The 22741-nt window shown below is 35.9% G+C and overlaps 2 long non-coding RNA genes across 3 annotated transcripts in view; one reads left to right on the top strand and one right to left on the bottom strand.

Annotated features, from left to right (window-relative positions):
• Nucleotides 1–22741, top strand: part of LOC139795518 (uncharacterized) — a 173323-nt gene that overhangs the window by 53548 nt on the left and 97034 nt on the right. The window lies entirely within an intron of this gene.
• Nucleotides 11804–22560, bottom strand: LOC139795517 (uncharacterized). 2 transcript variants are annotated; one of them, XR_011725540.1, is made up of 4 exons: nucleotides 22524–22560; nucleotides 16692–16879; nucleotides 13926–14054; nucleotides 11804–11903 (listed from the first exon to the last, which is right to left on the bottom strand). It is a non-coding gene; the product is annotated as an uncharacterized lncRNA (long non-coding RNA). The 2 variants fall into 2 exon arrangements; XR_011725539.1 differs by lacking the exon at nucleotides 22524–22560 and adding an exon at nucleotides 20011–20108.

Below are 22741 nucleotides of genomic sequence, written 5' to 3'. Positions count from 1 at the left end.
GTGTTTAGATGAAAAAAATACTTAGAGCTGGGCAAAACAATGAGGAGTTAATGGGCAGGCAGTTAATGGATTTACATAAGAAAACTTTTTTATCAAACTACAAACATTGGTATGTTTTGGTGTAAGCAAAGCTTCATCTTGTAGGCTGCTTACCATCTTGTAGGCTGACTGGAGAAGGTCATCTCCAGGGTTGTCTTGGCATCTGTGCAGTTAGTGCAACACTGGAAATGTCAGTGAAATTCCATCGCTAGAAACAATTTCTCTCACAGTATTTTTAAAATTAGGTTCTGTTTTCTGGTAACTAACTTGATAAAATCAATGCCATGTTTTGGCTATGTTTTGTGAAACCATGTTTTGTGAGATAGTCACACAGAAATGATTAAAAAAAATGAAAAAAAAAATGCTGGCTGAATGTATATAATTTTGTCTCAGACTGAAGAGAGTATTAATGGGGCCAGTTCCCTTTTGGTGAGTGTTTGTAGTGTTTTGATTAATGAGAGTTCATTCAGGTATTGAGAGAAGAGACCTCTCAAATGACGCTGAATCTGTTTCGCCACTATGTAATAGAATGAAGCTCTGAGGCTGTAGCTGGACAGTAAGATATTCTGACATGAATATATATTTTGGAGCTCTGCACAAAATGAGGATTTCATGCATAGGCAACACAGTGTGACAAGTCATATCCTGTGTGACCTTGTCCTTACAGCATGAAGTTGTGTAATAATACATTCTGCTAAATTAATACACAAAATAGGTAGAACATACCTCATTTTTATGCTAATAATGATATTTTTCAATTCTAAGGACCTTTTTTTTGAGACCTCCAAATAAATTACAGGTAGCAGTAAACCAAGCTTCAGAACACCATTGTAATTTTTTGTATTATCATTCTGAGACTACGACTAATAATCTTTATTAATTACTGTTATTTAATGTTAATTATTGTCTGATTTACTTGCTCTCTGATACTGTTTTGTCTCCTAGTATTTCATCAATAAAATGTGATCTTGATAAACTGAAAGAAAATAAATATTTGAATTTCAGCCACAAGAAAGGACATATCAGTCAAGATTAAGAGGAAAAATAATACTGACTTTGATTTTTCAAGGAATTAGAAGGGATTTTTCCAGTGGGATGTGTTTTATGTGGCTGAATGGCTGTAAATTTAGCATGTAAGGTTCACCTGTGGTGTAACTGTAGATGAAAGACTGATAAGACTTTACAAAGAAGTCAGCTGAGTGAACCAAAGAAACCTAAATTATTTTGTTTAATTTGGGTCACAAAGGATAGGATTTCTGAAAGTGCTGGTTACTAGCTTAGTTCTGCTGTTATTGACAATATCAGTGGTAAAAATGTCATTTACTCCAACGAGAGCAGATTTAGGCCACCTATGAGTGCTTTAGCATTCCTGTCCTTTATGTTTGTAAAGTGTGAGTTGAGTCTTGCATTCTTGGTACTCCAGTATGTGTTTCTTACAAACTTTAGCACAGGATTTAATTCTCTGTCATACCCCTGTATGTGGAGATGGAGGTAGCATTTCTGGGATAAGAATCCAGGTCATAATGTTCTTCAGTAGCTTCTCCATCAATGTTAGTGAGGTGGTATGGGCAGTCAATTAGTACAGAATTTACTCTAACTTATTAATGCATATTTACAACCTTAATTCCAGTTTAACAGAATGTTTTGTGGTAGAACATTTACAGAAAGAGCATGTGGAAAAATTATCACTGCATGTATTAAGCACAAAGAAAGCATCCCTATACTGCTGTGTAGAAGCAGCTGACAAAACAGAACATATTACAAGAAACTATCTTTTTCATTAAGTCTGCACAAAATGAGGATTTAACGCATGGGCAGCACAGTCAGTCCCAGTGGTTTAGTGCCCATAATCCCACCTTGAAAATGGCTTTGCAATAATAATTGCTGTTAGAAAATGGACACTCTTTCCAATTTGGCATGTCTACTTCACACATAACTAATTGCAGGCTCAGAAGGCAAGATCTTCTTTTACAAGCCGCCTAGTTCCAGAATTGCTGTGATGTTAACCTTCCCATAAGATTTCCAGTCTCAAACAGACACCTTTCTGCTTTGCCTTATTTTGCCACAATAATGTAGAGCATGTGTGGCAGTCACCCTCACTTTGGTGTGCTCAAACTATCCCTGGACATTAAGATGCTATGACATGAATATATATTTGTGAGCTTTGCACAAAATGAGGATTTCACGCATAAGCAACATAGTGTGACGAGTAGTATCCTGCATGACCTTGCAAATGCAGGCTGAGCTCTAGAATAAACAGCTCAAAAGAGCAAGGAGTATAGCAGATACTCTGATTCTGGAAGGAAATCCCCTAGTACAGTTCCAAGCCTGCAGCAAGTTTCATGCAACTTTTCCAAGTTCCTAAAACTTACCCACTTTACACAAGTGATGAAATCCCATGGCCTAGAGAACAAAAAATTCCAGCTGCTTTAGAGAGGTAGGATTATTATTACAGAAAATCTGTAATAATCACTTGGACTCATCACAGAGAGCTGCAAATACTCTTCATGGCTGAGATTTCAAAGCTCCTGGGTTCCAGATGTGGAGTGACGTTTCTCGTTTTAACAGGGTCCACATTTGTTTCTTGTTTAGGCTGTATCTCCTGTACATTTTCTTGTTAGTTTTTTTCTCTTGCTAAATGAACAATAGCTTTGAACAAAACAGTTTTTTCTGCCTTTCAAGAATAAATAGTGTGACCTTTGTAAAGCTGAAAATAATACACATACTGGGAGGTAAGGAAATACCTCCTCACTCGTGCCCTTCTCACAGTTTAGAATAATCTGGTGCAATCTGGCCACTTGTCAGAGCCATCCTTGAGTATGCACCAGACCCCTTGGTCAGGGATAGAAAAGGTTGCCTAGCCTGTTGGTGCAATCAGAGCCCTAACAAATAATCAGCCATCTTAATGTTGCATAAAATAAAAGCATTATTAATGCACAGCTAATGACTCAACAGTGTGATGTTTTCTTTAGGGTTATCTTTGCACACAGATAGTATTATTGTACATTCATGTCAGAGGAACTAAAATGAAATAGGATCTTGAAATATGAATGTTATCCTTATTTAGACTGCATCAAAGATACATATTACGCAGCATATTTTTGGTTTACTTGTTAAAAATTAAATTTCACTAAGTTTCATCAGCTTCTTTAAGCCTAACAGCAAGCCTACAGTTGTGGGTTTGTGGTTAGTTCAGGAGTATAAAGCCCTGCAGAAACAAGACGGGAAAGGATCTCAAGAGAGTATGTTACTTTCTCAAAGGCAGGATAGCTGTGCTATTATTGCTGAAAGCTTGTTCAGTCCATTCTTAAAAACCTTCTGCAACAATGGTTATGCACTCTTCCTGGGAAACCCATTGACCGAAATATCCCTTGCCAAATTGAATTCTTTTGCCACTTGTCCTGTGTAAACTGGACAGACGGAAGAGGAGTCTATTCACTTCTCTCTGTCTTTCCATGTATCCAAAGAACATTACTGGGTCCCTGCCAGTCATCTCGTCTTGGGTCTGAGGAGTCCCAGTTTCTTCCCATGTTCCTCAGAGGCTGAGTTCCAGACTCCCTCCATAAATTCCAGACCCATCCCAAAGGTTTGAGCTGACAGCTGGACTAAGCCTCACTCCAGCCAATGCACTACCATCTCTCATTAGACTGAAAATTGTTTTATCAGTACTCTTGTTTAAATATCCCAATGTAGTGTTTTGTGTTTAAGTTCATTTCTAAGGGCTTTATTATTGAATGGGACTTGTAGACTATGGTGAAAGTAGCATTAGGAAAAATGAGTAATATATGAGTAAACCTTATCTATGAGTTTTATCTCTCTTCTCTCTCCTTTTCTAGTTGAGGAGATAATTTTAGGTATATGACAATACCACTCCTATTTCCAGTGTGGGAATAATCCACTCCTATAACTCCTATAATCCAGATGGGATTGTTTGGAGTGTAACAGTCCCCTATTATATAAAGGTCCTATAAATTTACAAGAATAAGCTATTCTGTTTCTACTTTTTGGTATGGTCTATTAGGAAAATCATATCTAAATGTTAGAATTATTAATATATAGTTGCAGACACAGCAGATGAGAGTCTCAGTCCATACATTTTGGTGTAAGAACACAGTCATTTTGCTTCTAGAAAGCTTTCTACAAAGTATATTATATTTGATAATACTTCTTGAATTGTCAAGTCTTTGAGGTTGGATTATTCATAAGGGTTCGTAAAGCATGTAGTATGTTTAAAAACATAAATATTTAATAGTAATTACCCTTTTTCAGAATAATAGCCTCACTGAAATTATTATATTATTAACATCTTGGGTGAGTGAAACCCCTTTAATTTTTTTTTTCCCCACCACTTTGAAGAGCATTCTTTTGTCATTGGAGACTTTTTCTGGAACTGATAGTTTTGGGCAATGAAGAAATGCTGCAATTCATAAACTACACAACTGCCCGTTCCAGCCTGTCTCCTGCTTAAGATGTACAGAAATCAGAATACAGATGCCATGGCAGAGTGTATGTATTCTGTGGACATTTCTACCTGAGTATTTCACTTAGATCAAGGCTGGTGGTTAGGAGGGATCAGGCCCACTTCCAGCAATTTGATTCTTGCTATGGAGTGGTGTCCCAGAACAAAAACTGGATTCTGCTTGGAAGTGGAATCTACACCAGAAGGTATTATCTAAGGGCATGCATAATGGGCTTCAGCTGCTTGGGAGTGTGCATTCCATGAGATCAGCCTAGCACTAGCCTCAAATAAACCATCATAAAAGTATGTAAAATGGACATTGGGTCCTTAGCACCTTTTTTCATTACAGATCATCTCTCAGTTCCCTGCTTTACCTGCTAATGTAGACAGGATCCTAGGTTTCAGAGTCGAGAGGCCATTGGAAATCAACCGTCCACAGATTGCATTACACAAAGTTCACTGCTTTACTGAAAAATCTCCAAGGAATATTATGTCAGACACCAATCCCTAACCACAGCGAAATATACACTACTTTATTAAAATTGTGAAAGAAATGACAGAAGGGTTTTCTTTTGACTGCATTTCTAAGTCCTTGTGGAAAAGGCCAATTAATGAAACTATTTGTGGAGTGCTCTGCTTAATTTTCCTTTGATGACCCTGTGGTAAGATAACTAGCAAGGCAAAGGCTTCGCTGTATGGCACTGCAACCATGCAGAGAGGTACTTCAAATGACCTATGAAAACTTGACAGAGTATTGACTTTATGGTATCCTTTTAAAAATGGCTGTCATGATGTATTGACAGCAGCACTAGCAAATAAATAATACATATTTTAAAAATTTTCGTAATTACATGTTTACCCAATAGGCCAGAACAGCTCTGTCCCAAGGAGCTGTTGCAGTCTGAGTAAATAATACTTGTTTTAAAGTCCATAATTACATATTTAAACGATAGACTATCGAGGAAATAATGCACATTTTAAAAAGTCCATAATTACATATTTACATGATAGTCTGTAAATTCTGTAATTACTTATTTACACAATAGACCATAGCAGCTGTTACAGTCTATTATGGTAGCTCTCATAGAATTATATTATGGATTTTTTTATAACTTAAAAAATAAGTATATTTAACCAGAAAATTGTATTGTTAGACATAGAAAAACCCCGCAAAACTCTAAGCTAAGAAAATATGGTTAAAGGTAAAAAATTAGGGTGAAAAAAAAGATAGAGAAGTCCTTATCTCTTCTGTGATAAATGTCTTTTGTTAGCATGAGGAGCTTCTGATTTTTCATGAGTTTCAGAATTCCTTTTTTAAGTGGCTGAAGTATAAATATGCAACATTATATGATTATACTTATTGTCATGTAGACATTCAATTTGGATAACCATTTGAGATTCTTAAAATTCTTTAGTTCCTGTTCTGCTCTTATTAAAATCAGTGATAAAACTCCCGTCAACCCTGGTTTCAGAAATCATTTATATTGAGGACAGCACTTAAACATGTACTTGAAATCAATGGCACTTAAGCATCTTTTAAAAATAAGCACATACTTAAGGACTCTCATGAATTCTGATGGACCGAAACATATCATTAAATGCTTTCCCGAATTGGGATAGTCTTCCATGAAGGCAGAACTGGAACCTTCCACATACATGGATTATGGGTGGACCACAGGTTTTTAGTTGTTTTTGATGTGGCTTCTCTCTAAAGAAGAGCTTTTTTAGCATGTTTAATGACAGACACGTGTGTAAGAATCAGTGCTATGGCAGATGTGTTGCTACTTCTTTGTTCTTTGTAGGGATTTGTGAATTGAGAATTCATCCAGTGTTTTTCATAGCTCAGCTGCTGAATTTATTCCTCATGTTGAAGACTGGATCAATACACCTAAATGAGACTTCTGTCCATAATTACTACTAAATAGCAAGGCTAAATCAAGCCAGTCAGAATCTGACATTTAGCTGAGCCGGACCTTATGCATTTAGTAACGAAACGGAGTATGAGAGAAACCTTTGATCCTCACTATTAATTTCATTAAAACATTTGAGTTAAGAAAATTTGAACTGCTGGGAGTCCCATTTATAGACATGCCTTAAATGCAATGAAATAGACAAGTGTCTTTTAACAATGGTTTGGGGTCAAGGTGTTCAGCTGCATGATACAGGCTGGTTACATATTTAGACTAAAAGTGTCACGGAAAGGTCAGAAGGTTTTGTCTTTCCTTGGAAATGAGTAGCGTAGCATCAAATTTGGTAAAGAAAGTAGAAGTAAGGATGACTTATCAAATATGCAGAAACTGACTTGCGCAGGGAAAGAAAAGCTTCAACAGCATAGACTATAGCTATTTTTTGCTATGAATCTTCCCAGATGTTGTTACTGACACCAGTGCACACATTTCAGTATTTGTTTAAATGACCCAGAGCTTCAAAGGCCAAATGGAAACCCAGTATCCTTTTTTAAAAGTGCAAAGCTTGAAGAAGAATTTATTAAATCACAAAAGCCCGATTTGTATCTCTTGCATGGTGCTTTTTACCTGTGTAAAACAGATAAACAGCATTACCTGACTTGTTAGTCTTTGGAACCAGAAAATGAAAACAAGGGATGAGAGGGATAATAGAATCAAATATAAGAACAACATCTTTAGGTTATGTAGGAGCATATTTAGGTGGTTTAAATTTTAAAGCGTCTTGATTTCTGTATTCTCCACAACAAGTCCTTGCATTGGAGAAGTAAAAAATAGAAGACATCTCCTATTGGACAGCCCTATGGCACTCAGCATAATGAGAATAACTGCTCCTCTTCATAGTTGTGCTATCCTTGTGAAACTGTCAAGGTCAGTTTCTGTGTCATTTTTCTACTCTGTTTTCCACTGAAAAACATACACATAAACATTTGCTGGTTTTGTAACACTTCCAAGCTTTACACTTGAGTTAACATACAGGAGTTGTCATCTTTTACATGTGCATCCTAATCCTTCAAGTTATTCAGATTCTTTGAAGGCTTTGCAGATCTTCAGCTTTTCACTAGGTGAATGCTGTGAGTCTTCACTTCTCCCACCCTTTTCTTATTTGTATGGCATCCATCCTTGCCTGACAGGCATGTTGTCTGCCAAAAGTTCCGTTCCATATTATTGCTAAATAAAGGTTTTGTTTTAATGTAACTGTGGCAGTTCTGCAATAATTCTGACCTGAGGTGGAATACATCCAGAACTGCATGATATAAATTTACACAAATAAATAAGATGTGTTGCACAATATAAGCTATATAAAGGGAAAGCTTTATTATCATATGCTTTTTGAGCACAAACCAGCCTATTTTATTGTGAAAAAATCCCACTGGGGAGCAGCACAGGGAATATTACATGAAACAGGCAGGCAGATTCCAGCATGTTATATTTGCCAATAAGCAGTACTATGCACTTGTAATTTTGTTAATTGTCAGAAGTAATTTAAATTCATCAATTATCAATGAGTAATTCTATCAGAAGTGTTTCTTGGAAAAGTTAAAATCCCATTTGGATTGACACAATACTTTCTCCTTCAGAGTTAGATACATTTAGTATAATTTGTCTCACATGATATTTTGGAATGTTCTTGAAAAATTAGATTTGCAGCTGAAGTGAGACTTTATTGCTGTTTTTATATATGCAATGGGAGAGTCTGTGTCGTTTTGAGAAGATGGAGCCAGAATTTTCTCAAAGGTGCACAGTGAAAGGGGAAGAGGCTATGGACATGAGCTGCAATGAGGGAAGTTCTGATTAGCTATTGGGAAAAATTATCATAGGGAGGGCTAGTCAAATGCTGGAGCGGGTTACCCAGACAGACTAAATTCTCAAAGGTTCACAATTTTTTGCACTGGCTTCCTGACTATCTTTTATTGGTTGATGTAGATGTAGGAAAGGTTGGGCTGAGGTCCCTCACCATTATATTACGCATCATATTATGCTCATATTATGCAGAGTTTCAGATTAAAATGTGTTTTGCTGTGCAAAAATAAACTGTTACAATTACTGATCTGTGGTGGTCCTCACTTGTGATAGAAGAGCAAGGCATCAGCTATGATGACAAATATACATTTGTCAGAAATAGTTATTTACTTTATATGTACTTGTTAGTTTTCTTTTATTACTTTTTTATTATAATGGAAGTTGAAGACAGAGACAGATTTCTTCCCTGCAGTGTTAACTACAGTAAGGGGTGTCATTATGGAATTTCATCTGTTGGCTATATTTATAATGGTAAATTTTCTGAGACAAAACATTGTGGAAATATCTCTGTATAAATTCCTCTATCCCAGCTATTAGGATGAAGAGTAGAACTACAGTTTACTGTTAACTAGGGATTTGCCAGCAACTAAATGACACCTCATAGGTAGAGAATACCTCATTCTCCATACCACATTTTCTGCAGTTTGCTTGCTGTTCTATAAGAAATTTATGCAAGCAGTGTATCTTTTCCATATAGGCCAGCATTTTGCATTTGATTATGCTGGGTACAGCTAAGGAACTCCACAAGAAAAAAATGAGTGTTCTTCAAGTGCTTTTTTTTCTCCATCCTTTATACTTATTATATTGAATATAATACTGAAGTGACTGGGCTTCTGAAAGAGTGAGTGACATCCTGCAGCAAAGTTGGTCTAGAAGATCTATTTGATAGGTGGATAAACTGGAGCTCAGAGAAAACGAAGGACTTTCCCAAGGTGCCCCTGGAATAAAGGTGGTACAGCTAATGCAGAACTGAAGAATTTTGCTGATTTTGTCCCCTGCATCGGTGATCAAAAATGGTGTAGTTTGGTAGTTATTTTCCTTCTGTCTTAAATGTATTCTGAGAGCTGAATTTGATGAATTTCAGTGTTCATCAAAGCAAGGGAAGTTTTACTGCCGTTCTAACTTGAGTAAGAGACAAGGAGGGGAGGTGTGAGGCAATCAAGCCCTCACAGCTGTATTAATGCGCTTCAAACCTGACCTGCCACACCCCTTCAATGAACTTTAAAAGAGTGTGAAGGGAAATTGGGCTATAGTTAATGGCTTCATCTGGTTTTCCTTTGCATGGAGTTTTGACTCTTTGTTTTAAAGGATGTTGGAAAAATACCAGAGGACTAATGTGAGGCATAATATGAGGAGCAGGGGCAATGTCATCATATGAGGCAAAATGGCCATAGCTAAGAACTTTCCATAGCAGCCAAACAGAGCAGCTGCGGTTCTGACTGGTTGTAGATATTTATGTAGTCAGTTAAAATGGTATGTGTAAGAAAGGCCAGAAACAGTCACCAAATTTTCAGATACAACACATTGCTGTTTACATGCTGTAAGTGTTATCCTTTCTTTTGAGTCTTGTTCAGTTCCTACTGATTTTGTTCAAAGGATCTGGCAAAAAGCTTCAGTAAGTCTGGTTCTGGTCTTGATAGTATCACAGTCACTAATACAAGTAAGGGCTAGTGGATTTGGTACCTAATACATATTTTAGTATATGGGGGGATTCTGAGAAAAAGATAAGAAAATTATTAGCTTAATGTAAGACCTATTAAAATTCACGAGCCAATGTTCTCACAGGCTCCAGCCCAGGGTCTTTACACAATCACAATGTACTTTTAATGAGTGTTGGTACATTTTCTATACACTTAAAAGAGCTTTATACAGCTGCATATCAAAAATCTGCAAATGATCAGTGAGTGGTATGAGGCAGATTGAAAATTTGGCATATCCATATCCTCGGCTATCACATGATTTCACAACTGCATTTATATTCAATCAATGGTGTTAATGCTGTAGCTTGTGTGATAGTTCCTGTAATAATTCTGAATGTGATTATAATAACTTCTCTATCACCTGCACCTTTTAATGATTCATAAATTCCTTGATTTCTCTGAACAGCAAACTATAATAGCACTATAACCAGGACAGCATGCTAACGTATAGCAGAAAGTTCTGCTGCCTGACTACCTCCAGCTTTCCTTCATTGCCTGACTAAATTGTTCAAAATGAGGTTTCCTCTGCAGTTTGAAACAAGGAACTCCTGAGTTCAACACGAATGCCACTGAAGGAGACCATGCTGAAAATTAAAAGGCAAAAGAGACAATAACATGTAACAGATTTCAAATAGAGTAAATGCAAGAGCATTCACTGTATAACAGGCATATTATTAGCTGCACTGTAATTTCTTATTTTCCTCTTTCAGTCATTGGTCCTTTTAACTAACAATTTCCCCTGTCTACCACCTACACCTCACATACACTGCAGACCCATGTTCTGCCACAATGATACTTCCCAGTAACTTTTTCTGAGATGGTTTAACACCTTCATTTGAAACACAAAGACGCTTCTGTGAATCATTGTTCTGTGAGGTTGCATGATAAACTCCGTTTTTTTGGGAACTCCTCTTTGTTTTCCTCCTACCAATACTAAATCAGTCCCTTAAAACTGCAGTAAGTGAAACATCATGGACATGACAGAAATCACAGATGCTTAGAGGTCTCTGTGGGTTTTTTTTACTGAGGTTTGTTTTTTCCCCTAAGATTTTTAAAAAAATATCTCACTCTGAGAATTAAGCACTGGATGCAAAAAATTTTCCAGAAACTACTGATAAGTATCATTTTATGGCATCTTGGTGCTGATAAAAAGCTTTGGCTGTTGGCTGAACATCTAATATCTTACGTGAACGTCCTGCTTGAAAAGTGTTCATCATAAAACTCACTTTCCCATCTGTTTAGATAGGTGTGAAAAAAGACTTCTAAAGGATAGGTATGAGACACCTTAATTTAATAAATGAGCTTTTACTGGACTGGTTTGTGATGAGCTGTCAGTGCTGTTTGGTAGTTAAAACTAAACTTTCATTGATCGGAGTTCATTCTGTGGAGTGATTTTTCAGATGTGTAGTGATGGCCTAACTCTGCATTGGTTGGAGTCAATGGGAATTGTACTACTAACAGCAGAATTATGCTGACTGGGTACTTTTCAACATCACACACAATATTTTTTAGTAATGTCAAGTTGTGCATATGTATTTTTTTATTTACTGAAGTAATTTATGGCAAACCTCTTTATCTAAGCAGTAACAACCAAACAGGTGTGAACTCCATCTTCTTTTACCTCAAAGTGATACTTCCAATAGCGTTGAATGACATCCTGCCTTCAAGCCAATGGCAGCTGCCTCATTAGGAAGAAGTGTATGCAGTACACAGGAAAATCAAAATTGAGGTAAAGAAGAAAACACATAATCTAATTTTTATAAGAGACTATATAATCAGGGTTTGGAGCTAGGTAGTCTAATTTTCAGCTGAAGAGTTTATTTTCTAAAGTGGCACTAACTCCATATAGGTTAAACATATACATTTTTCACTCACCCCCTTTTTTTCCTGAAGATGCTACATGCCACCCTGCTCCATAAAAGGAACTGTCTTCTAGAGCTGAAGAAGTTAAGAAATAATTTTCCCTTTTCTTTTGTTCATGTTATGTTTTCATTTTCAACATCCGTTTTTCATTGTTGTCGCAATCACTGCACCATTTCATTGCTTGTAATTCACTTTAAAACCAGATCCTCTGCTGGAAAAATGAAAGTTAAAAAAATGTGCCCATCACCCCAATAGTGATACATGTAATGATCATTGATTTCCTCTTAAGAGGTTTTTTTTTTGTTTTTTTTGTTTTTTTTTTTTTTTGTTAAGAAAACCTATTTCTGTAAGGTTTGATCCTTGAGTATGGCCTCATATTCCCTTACTGCTTTATTGTGGAGAAAATTCAGAAGGACTTACTTCTCCAGGTGTTTATAATTTGCTCTGTGTTTTTAAAAAAATGTTTCTTTTTCTTAAATCTTGTATTGTTTAGGGGGCTTGCTTCTCACCTCTTTCACTTTTGAAAACCAGAAATTTGAAATTAACGGAGCACATCAATATGAGTCTTGAACTTTATGCCTTTCAAGGGTTAAGCCCATTTGCTTGTTTTTTTAGTGCTTATTTTATTAGCATAAATTTGTCTGCACTAAGTTAATTTGTCTACACTTCTACTCTGCTAGGTTTTCAGTCTGAGTGTACTTCACTCATCCTGAATTTTATTCGGTTTCTTTTCATTGACTAGCCTACCAGGTTTTCTCTTTCAAACATGGGCTGTCATTTTACTTACCTTGTAGATTACTCTTCTTTGTGTTAATCTATCAGAATTTTTTTTAAAGAGTGTGGAATATATGCTTGTACCTTCTATTACGATCAGTAATTTGTAATTCATCTTAAAGTACTGAGGGCATTTTTAGACATGGTGTCCCTTTGGTGAGCTGTGCTAGCAATTTCTCTTGCAGCTGTAAAAACTCTGAATCTTACTGTTTCCTGAAATAATGATGTTTCAAGAGTTGACATAGATGTGAAGTGAGGGGTTAGTATTTTTTAGGTACTGGTAATCCCTAACCTCTTTTCAGTCCAGTTTACATTTCTGAACAGCTTTTAAATATATCTGCTAATGATTCCTCTATTTCTTCTGACACATCTTTCTAAGCTCTGAATTAATTCTGTCTATTCCTGAAGTTATGTCAACCTTCAGACTTTCTAATTTCTTGATGAGCAGTTCTGGCATGTTACTGATTTTCTTTGGTGTTTATTCTTCCTCCCCCAGGAAATTTATATCTGATCCTGTCATCAGTCCCAACCTTGTTTTGTGGACAATAAAATAGACAGGCTCTCCTTCCTTATAGTAAACTACCATTTGCCATTTCATAGGAGTGCCTCTGTTTCTCTCAGTGACCTTATGGTCTTCACCATAAAATAAAAAAAATCTTTATTTACAATTTCCTCACCTTATGTGAACTTTTCCTTTAATTTTATCCCCTTACTTTCCTTATCAGTATGTTAGCCTTCATGCTATGATCCTCCTTGTTCTTTCCTGTACATACTTTTAATCCTTAAACATGCCTTTTTCTTAAAGTAATTCTCTTGCATTTTCCTCTTCATCCACAATGTATATTTTATACACAGTGTTCTGATGCTAGACAGCGCATATAACCTTCAGGCATGTAATAATTGACTTTCAGTACTTTCCATTTCTTTCTCTGTCCTATTCCTCCGGTGCTGTTTTCCATTCAATCTCACCCACTGTTTCAGTAATTCTCTTATCTGAATTCAGAGTTTTGAATTTTTGTGTGGATATATTTTTCATTGTCATCTTAATTAAAACTGTAACTTTATTGTAACCACTGCTGAATTGATTCCAGTTACATCCTCTTCTGTTCAAAGAAGCAATAATTCCTGCTCTTGTTCTTTTACATATATATTTTAAAGAGACAATCCCATCTGTAAAATTTATTCAAAAGTAATTATAAAAGCCGTTTGATGGGCAAAGTTTTAACCTGTGGTCCTGTTAGTCCAAGGAGGGGGCAAAACACAGAAGCATGGAAGAAGGCTACACAGCAGGATGTTTCAGCACAGACCCCTGGTGTTTCTCACCTGCAGTAAAGATTTTCCTGCCTGGCTTGCTCTGGTGATGCTGTGCTGCAGGGTGGGAGCTTGCAGAGGCTTTGGGATGGTGACTCTGTGGTGATGCAGAGCACCTTTGGTCTTCAAAGCAGACATACTCTGAGAAGAAGCAGTGAGAGAGGCAAATGAATATCATTGTGCCCCTTTGACACAGTATAGGGCATCCACACAGCACCAATAACTGCTTTTAGCTATCTTAGCTATGAAACAGTGCTTTGTAGAGTAGTTCATAGAAATCTGAAGTTGCATTTTAACAATAGGTCTCCAGCCTTGCTGACAGAAAAAGTAATTTATTTTGCTGTCTCTTCACATATAATAACACAATCGCATATAGTAGATTCTGTCCCCCTGCACTTTGCTATACAGTGTTAATGACTGGCACTTAAATACTTTACAAATTGAATTGCACTTGTATGAAAAACTGTATTGATAAAATAAATTACTATATCTTATAGGTTAAGGTTTTGGTTCTGCAACTGTAGCTGTTACAAATTACCTAAAACCCTTTTTATATTGCATTTCACATGGCTGTATTTTACAACTACTCCAATAAAAAATTCTATACAAAAATTGTTTGATATTAATAGTAATCATTAACAACTTGATAGATTCTTGTTAAGTATATTTGCAATACATTTAATCTTATTAAACTCAGCTCTGAGTTGTTTCTTCCAAATATTATAGCTCTTTATATAGCTACCAGTATAAAGAAGAGATTTCAACCATTTTCGGCCAAGAATTAGGTTTAGCTTAATGGATCAATTCTTTTCTTATTAAACTGAGTCTGACCAATGCCAAGTAATACATTCAGCATTGATCCTTGTCTCACCCTGCTGTAGCTTGCATTCTCTTTATGTACATGAAAAATAAGGTGCCAAGAATGAAAACAATGCTTGTATAATACAAATATAGAATTTTTCAGACTTCCATTTCGCTTATCCTTTCAGTAAGTTATTAATGTCTTCTTCAATGCTTTTCTGCAATATATTTTTAAAAGAACTTTTCTCTCCATAAAGGATTTTTCTCCTTTTCTGTAATTAACAAATTGTGAAATGAACAATAGTAAAAGTGATCTCTATACTACTGACACTGAAAATCCTGGTAGAAATATCTCATTCAGTTTTTGAAGGCCTACATATGTTTATTCAGTTTTTATATGTCTGAGGCTTACACAGTGAAATTTAATCTCTAAATGAAGGAGAAGTTTTTAAAAGGTAATCTGAAGAAGTGGTCTCCTGGTCTGTGTTTATAAAAATTATGTGATTTACTCTGAAAACTGAAAATTACATGAAACCAGATATGTGATTGTTCAGATGATAGAAATTGAGATGATCTCAGTATTTCTGCTAAAACTAATTTTTGCAGACTTTAAAGCTAAGAGAAAAATATTTGTGAAGACTGAAATTTCAGATAAAGGACAGATCAGAATTCCATGAGAACTTGACTTTTTTTTTTTTTTTTTCTTTTTTTTTTTTTTTTTTTTCTTTTTCCAAATTGGTGTAAAAATTTCCTGTTTGCTATATTAAGATCTCATTCAGGGTCAGTTTGTACTTGTAAACACACTTTGGGTTTTTTTTTCTATCTTGGACTTTTTCCAGCATTCCGCATATACCCAGTGGCCAGGTTTTAAGTGACAACGTGGGCATATTGTGTAATTAATGTCATGCAAAAGTTAACTATCTTATTTTTCTGTGTCCAGAATTGCTGTTGTAGGTTTGTGAATGCAAGTAAAAGGGAAATACCATGATGGAATGACACCATCAGAATGTCAGATTTTTGCAGATTTTAAGTATGTTTCAAATGTCTTTTGCATTTTGAAAATAGGATATATATTTTCAAAAGAGTCTAGATATTCAAAAGTGGCTATTGGACATGTTCTGTACAAAGTGACTATATCAAGTGAGACATTATGGGGGGGGGGGTAAAGATGCTAGGTGATTTCACCATTTGTATTCAGAACCATATTTATTCTTTGAAGGAATGATTCTGAATACATTTTTGTGCTGCTGATCAACACTGTATACTTAGTTTACTCTTTTATATCACAGAATATGTTATAAGATATGGTATCTAGAACCTTCTGTGACTTCCACCTTTGGAATTAAATACACACTGCTTTGTGAGCTTGCTACTAGAAAGCAAAATAATTGCAATGCTTACATAAATCCAGAATTCCATCCTGTAGAGGGCAATGCTACACATAAACACAATATAGAATGTTATACCAAAACCAGCAAGCTACTGAGATCTGTAAATACTTTCAAAGTCTATAATATGATCTAGTCATAAAAATGAACTTATATACTTGCATGTGTTTGTTCATTTCAAAGTTGTTTGCTTTGTGGTGGTTTGTTTTTCTTTTTTGTTGTTGTTTCTTTTGTTATATCTGAGTATTTTTGGAGGTAGTAAGTTACAGAAAATGTTTAAACATTTGAATCTTGAAAGAAGATTAAAGTGTATCAGTGCCCAAATTCCAGTGTTTAAATACTTGAAATTATCAGTCATGTCAATAGAGGGGACTTAAATGGAAAGGAATGGGATGATATGTTTGAAATTAATGACTGTTTTGTGGCCACAGAACCCTTTGACTATGTATTTATGAAAGTCAGGCATATAGCAGGTTAAAATGAGAGTTAGGGATCAATTCAGACTTCTATTATTTTCCTTCAAGTTCAAGCTTTACAGGAGTTCTATGTCAATAAACTTTTGTGTCTTTGTCTCACTAGATATTCTTACCTGTATGTCTCTGGTTTTAGGCATGGATGCAGTACAGAGACTATTATCTGTAGTAGCTGGTCTCTAGATCAATACTGGTAAAGTAACCATTAAGGCTTTCTTGATTTGCTTGAAAGCTCACAGGGATGGATAGGAAGGTTCTTCAGTGGGTCAGCTTCTATCACTCTGTGCAGTATTTCTCTCTCTTCCTACAAAGGTTAAGACAGTTTGACATTTTGACTCATAAAGGAGCCACTCAGATTTGTATATTCCTGTTGAACTTAAGTCTCTGCAGTTGCTCAAACTTAGCAGATAGAGAGATGTGAGCAAGACAGAGTGAGTTAAGGTTTTATCCCAGCTGTAATATAACCTGGTTTTGTAAACCAATCTCTTTAATGTATCAAAAGGACAGCTTTGCCTTCCATTGCAGGTAAACATCTGCCTGATTTTTGCCAGTGGAGTTCACTTTTTCAACTTTTTGAATAAGCTGCTCTTGGCATAGTTGGGCTACCAAAATGTAGCTCTTCCAAGTTCTGGTGGACATGGGTTTTTGAAAGACTTTTCAGATCTCTGCAAAAGTAGCTTTATTTCAGAAAGGATGCACACCCTGGGATTTCCCCCTGCCTTTCTATTTTTCATTTATTTCAGTTTCTCTTTGTTTCAGCTTTCTTCATTCCAATTTAAAATTAGTCCTTTCCCATTGCTGTTCCCAGCAATATTTATTTTGCTCCAAGATACAGACCTACTGTCTCGTGTAAAACTTGTCACAAGAGTCCATGTTACTGTACTCCAAAGGCAGGCTGACTGTGTCATCCCTCATTTTTCTGGCTTGTAGCAAATTACTAGAAAACTTTGAAAAGTTAAATATACATCAATAGGAGAAAAAGGACAGTTTGAAAGATACAATGTTAAGTTTGCTAAGAACAAAATAAATAAGTAAATGGTGTAAGTAAAAGATGACATCTTTTTTCCTTCTGGGATTAGGTATATATCCATAAACTCTAACTCTGCTTACCTATATAGCCTTGACCTGTTTTTTAGAAAATCAATGTGTTTTTGGCTGCCTAATACAGACCAGAGATTTCAGGTACATGAGTTGTAAACATAATTCTACTGCTTAGCAAGTGAGTTCTGGTTTTTTTCACTGTTCTTCAACTTGCTGATGAATGAAATACTTTTATGTACTTCAGAGGAGACAAATATCCCTAACCAATAGAAAAAGAAGTTTCAGAACATAAAGCCAGGGAATTTTCAGATTAATAAAAAACAGGTGGGAAAGGGACAATGTTAAACAAGCTGCTCAGGAGACCTCAGTAGGGTGCAGAAGATCTAAACCTGGCTCCCTTTCTGTCGAGTATGTATGTGCTAGCTCCAGGATAGAAACTTCAGAGGTGCCCTCTAAGCCAAAAGCAAACTGCAACAACTGTGTTTTGCCATCCCCATTCTTAACTTTGGAGTACACACATATGTAGCTCAGAAGTAGGAACAGATGATAAACTGTTGTCTTGAATAATTAAATCTTGAGGGTGTCTCTCTCAGTATTGTCTTAACCTCACTTGTTTATGTTAGAACATTTTCTTAAAGTTTTCTGTGCATCTGTGTCTGTAAGAACAGCATTATTTTGTTCTATACTGTAGAAACTTGTAGTCATTGCATTAGGAATTTGATGCAAAAATTCAGGACTGCATGGGATTTAAATGGCCTTGGTTCTCAAGCACATTTGCTGCCTGCCTTCAAACAGTGTCTGTAGTGTTATTACGATATTAAGTCTATGAAGCTGTTAAAATAAGTTACCATTTCAAGTGTGTAGCTCTAGTGCCTTGAGAACAGGTAAAATCTAACCAAGATATCACATATTCTTATCCATTGTTAACCATCTTACGTTTTTTCAATGCAGAACTTCAATATTTTTCCATTTTGCCTTACGTAAGACGTGCACTTGTACATGCCATCTAGTCTGTCAAGCTCATAGTACATATGACTTAAAACTGAAGATCATCTTTAGATACTGTTTTTTTATTCAAATGAACTGCTAGAAATCAATAGTGTTTTTGTATAAACAGAACATGTTTAATACCTAGACTTTTAACCTGATAAATGGCTGACCCGCAATAACCAAGCATGTGACTTGCTGTGATAACGTATTTCTAAGTTTTTTCCTGTTTGTATACAAGTCTACTAGGAGAACGTATAAGATTAAATCAACAAAAGTCTAATTCATATGCCAGTACTGTAGGGCTGTTGGCCATGAAGAATTTTAAGTCAGAGCAATTAAAGGAGCCTTTTCTTGTTTTCACTCTGCTGTTTACCCTGCCAGGAACATGTATGCCTCAAATACTTAGATCTTACTTGAATGTTTTTGTAGATTTAGGTATGCAGACATACCTAAATATGCATACCTATGTACACAGACACCAACTCACTTGCCATTCTGACCTGTAGTCAAAACTGTATTTGCTGTAAGGAAATCACATCTCCCAGGATGCTTCTGGACTCTCAGCCAACTTTGAACAAAGCAGTTTACACGCACGAAACAAGTTGTAGTATGAATATCTAGAGTACATTGCAACATCATCTGTAATGATCTGGGGAGAAAGCCTAGTGGGTTTTGAAAGCCTTTCTTTTCAGGCTGCATCTGCAAGTTAACCTGCTCATTACTGAGAGGTATACTGAACCTGCTCCTTGAAGTAAACAAAAAATTTAGTTGGTTACCAAATGCATCTAATCTGTATATCCGATTCACATTGCAATTCAAGAGAGTTCCATCTGAAAGAATTTAAATCAGCCATAATTTTAAAGCTTGAGTTTGCAGATCTGGAGGATTATATGGGCAAGGCTCTTTCTGCCCCAATGTCTATGCACACATTCACGAGGGGACAATCATAGTCTGACCCTCTGTTCCAGACTGTTTCTTTACACAAAGTATGTTAGCTTTAAAAATGAACTTAAAATGAAATTATGCCTCAGATGATATCCAGTGTAATCTGATAATGTGAGATTTAGATAAATGTATGCTTACAAAGTGTTAAAAGAGTATTAGTGGTAGATTTTACTCAATATTAGTCAATGATAGGAACAGTGAGAGTACTGAACATTGCAGCTCATTGTGTAGTTCCTCTCTTTGTCTGGGTTTTACACATTCTGTTAACTGACTTGGAAGCTATACCTTGACCTGCCTAAAATACAATTAATTTTTAAACTATCATAGGTCTGGTTGAACCCATCCTGAGCTGTGGTTGGTATAAAATCAATTATTTACCACAAGGGGACAGCTTCTCTTCCAACTCTGCTACTTAAGTACACAAGGAAAAAGGAACAAAAGAGGAAGGATAATTGTTACCTTGAATTGATAGTGTAACTGATTGTGATCAATTCTGAGGTGCTTACCGCTTATGTGAATGCCCTTTGGGGTGACTTCATTATCTCCATATATACTCTAGAATACTGCAAAAGGTTAAGTCTGAAATCAGTGTTAGGATTAACTATATACATGTGGCAAGCTCAGTGTGTTGAGAAATAGATGTTAATAATTCGTGGAGACAAAGAAAGGTGCAAGATACTGCAGAAACAATAATTGCAGAGCTATAGATTTCTTTAAGGGTAACTGAAAGTGAAGCTTGAGTGGTGTGTGTCATGATCAGTATGCTATTGCCTTATCCACTGCAGTGATGTGTGCAGCCTTAACCACTTTCTCATGTATATTAAGTTATTTAAAAACAACTTTTCTGGTAAATTTGGCAGACCAGAGGCCAGCTTCCCCATGTTTCTTGGTTGAGGAACCCCCAGCCTTTGTGGGAGCAACCAGCATTCTGAGATTAAAAGAGAGCTCTCTTCTTTGGTCTGCTCAGCCCCTGACTTCTCTCCTGAGAGAGCCATTAGAAGTGTTGTCAGATGTGTTGATGATGATAAATAATAATGGCAAACATATATTAGGAATTGAACCTGGAACTACCATATTCAGTTTGCATAAACTAACAAATGGCCATTAGACAGTAATGACCTATGTTTGATCTCACAAAACCACATCCATTTTCAAATGCCAAGGATAATAAATAAGACTGCAGAGGGCTTCTGAAAGTCAATAAGATTGGGTTTCATCACATCAATAAGGAAGAAAATGTTTAGTCTTCACAGGACATACCAGTGTCTGTGTTAGACTGTGAGTTCAAGTGTCTTTTCTGATACCTACCCCATGAGAAGACACCTGGTCTCTCAGGTACCTGGACTTCATAAATTCCAAATACCTGTCTTAAAGCCAGTCAGGTGCTGGCTGCATGTGATGAAAAACTAAGTGTGCCTCTCTCAAGAGGGAACAGCAAGGCACTTGAGGCCAGCTTCTGAAAGAAGACTCATTTGAGCTTCTGGTAGAGGTTAGCATGTAGATTGGGTTTACCTTTGAATGTGAGTGTTGTGTACTACTTTTTTCAGAGACAAAAGAATTTCTCCCAACTCAATCATACATGATTTCTGCCTCATTTTCTTAATCAAACAAGTGTTGTTTCTAATTTCATTTGTGCATATTAGGTACAGTTTGCAAAAACTGCATGTGAAAATGCATAGGCATGCAAATAACTCATGCCTATGACACAAAGCCTACTGTACCAAACAGGGTAGGTATATAAACACTTACAAACCTAGGTCTTGATCTGGCCTTTATAGTGCCTTTTAAAACAAAAGTAGTGTTGGTGTTCCAAATGCATAATTTTAAATATTTTTCTAGGTAACTTTTTATTTTGTTATGTTTGTAACATATAAATGTTTACAATTAACAAATATTTAAACAACTATACATCTGCAAATATATATTAAAGTAAGTTCAACAATTTAAAAACAATTACAAATCACTTACAACAATCATCTAATGTATACTTAAAGGCAAATATAGATTGTACATTTTTCAAATGGATGGAAAAACTACTCTGGGCCCTTGGTATATGAGAAGCAAATGACTGATTGCTTTTCTGGTATTAAACTAGAGGACTGCAAACATTGAAAAAATCAGTAGACCTTGAATTATATCAAAATATAATTGGAATAAAATAATTTCAAAGATAATTCAGTCTTGCTACTAATGTCATTTACACAGATAGAAATGCTAATATTTTTGCCTTTGTTGTAGACTTAGCCAGTTTAACTCTGTGGGTGCCAACCTGACCCTCTGCACCATGGACATTTTTGTTTTAATTTTTTCCCCATAAAGCATACTGTATTCTTGTAAGTGTAAGCTGTTATTCAGACGAGTAATGCCAATCCTGCATCACACAGATTTTCCAAGAATTTTTGGAAATTAAAGGTCTTAATAAACATACAGCAAGAGTTCCCAAAGCTCCTAAGAAACTGTAGTTCCTAAAATACATTTGAAAACACAGTCTTTATTGATTGGAGTAATGTGGAATAATTTCTTTAAGGTCATGGAGGTATTTTACTGAGAAAATTTGAAGAAAATAAGGATGATAGTTAGTTTGTCTTTTGAGAACTGTTTGTTTCTAAATCCTGCTTTCTCTATCTAGAACAGCTTTGCTATGATGAGATCTGTTTGATATATGGCCTGATAAGAGAAAAAAACATGAAGTAAGCATAGAAAGCAAAAATAACCACCATCCCTTTCATATCTGACCAATCACTCAATCTCCAAACAGATTTGCAGTGGGAAGGCCTGAGCTTCAGATTTTACTAGGTGGCCCTTCAAAATTCACATTCCTTCAAGTCAGGAATGTAAAACTCAGATTCCCAAAATGTCTAATTGCTTTTCAGAACTGTGTCTAACATTTAAAGAATTTTCAGTCAGCAGATTTCCATGCCTGAAGTATAAACAGATGAATGGAAGCTGTTGTAAGACAAATGTTTACTCACTCTGGTCCTTATGTAGGTGACCCAGAGACTGATGAAATCATATTGATGTCATAGGAGGCCAAGGTTCTAAACCGACTTGTATATTCTATATGTCAGCATGCATACAGATCCATACCCTGCAAATACAATGCTGTTCCTCACAGATAAAAGACTAGTGTTAGTCAGGAAGGAAAGTGGTGAATGCAACAGGATTTGTTCTTTTCTTACTAGTGGTAGCC

The sequence above is a fragment of the Heliangelus exortis genome, chromosome 3 (assembly GCF_036169615.1).
Source record: "Heliangelus exortis chromosome 3, bHelExo1.hap1, whole genome shotgun sequence".
Classification (NCBI taxonomy): Eukaryota; Metazoa; Chordata; class Aves; order Apodiformes; family Trochilidae; genus Heliangelus; species Heliangelus exortis.
Note: the sequence above shows the minus strand (reverse complement) of the source record. Positions and strands in the feature narration are given on the sequence as shown.